General features: G+C 51.3%; 1 non-coding gene across 1 annotated transcript; it reads right to left on the reverse strand.

Annotated features, from left to right (window-relative positions):
• Positions 1-464: 464 nt before the first annotated feature.
• LOC122151883 lies at positions 465-588 on the reverse strand. Its single transcript, XR_006164320.1, has one exon. It is a non-coding gene; the product is annotated as a small nucleolar RNA ACA64 (small nucleolar RNA).
• Positions 589-823: the final 235 nt, after the last annotated feature.

Genomic DNA, 823 nt, shown 5'->3' on the forward strand with positions numbered 1-823 from the left:
AAACTGTGCCACGTATCAGGCAACATAGCTCTCAGTTTACACAGAAGGCTGAAGTTGCCTGCACCCTGAAGTCCTAGCCCCGCTGTTATCCCAACACTTACTGAAGGGTCTTCTGTGAGAAGAGTCCTATATGAAAGACAACACAGAGAACATCTAACTGCTGCCATGAAGGAGTTGGTAACCCAAGGAACTAATGAGCAGATTTCAGAAAAGGAGGGAGGCATGGTAAAGTCCTAGAGGAGACCACTGTGGTCCCACTGTCACCTGTGACTGCTCTGAAGGAAAGGAGCTCTGGTGGCACAGTGGATAAGGCATTTGACTGCTAACCAGAAGGTCAGTGGTTCAAACCCACCAGCTGCTCCGTGGGAGGAAGATAAGCCTCTAGTCTCCCTTCCTCTTAGTCTCCCCTTGTGCAGCATGAAGTTTCTCCTGGATTCTCACTCCCCCCACCCCCACCCCCTGGTGTCCGTCGGGGCCTGGGTTTCAGCTGCCCACACTGAGCAGTGGGCCATGAGCTGGGGCTTCTGGTGGGGGGAGGCCCCCCAACCCCCCAGCCCTGGACGGAGCTACAATCAATTTTCAACCAGTGCCAGTCTCCTGGATTTTTTATCCAGCTTCCTCACAGTCCCAACCCTCACAATTGGACCAATAAACATCATGAGAGAAAACTAAAATTGTCAAGGATTTCATTTTACTTGAATCCACAATCAGCACTCATGGAAGCAGCAGTCAAGAAATGCAAGGTCGTATTGCATTGGGCAGGAGCTCTGGTAGCATAGTGCCTAAGGCACTTGACTGCTCACCAGAAGGCTGGTGGTTCAAA

The sequence above is a fragment of the Orycteropus afer genome, unplaced genomic scaffold, assembly GCF_000298275.1.
Source record: "Orycteropus afer afer isolate SDZICR_OR568_19922 unplaced genomic scaffold, OryAfe1.0 scaffold00842, whole genome shotgun sequence".
Lineage (NCBI taxonomy): Eukaryota > Metazoa > Chordata > Mammalia > Tubulidentata > Orycteropodidae > Orycteropus > Orycteropus afer.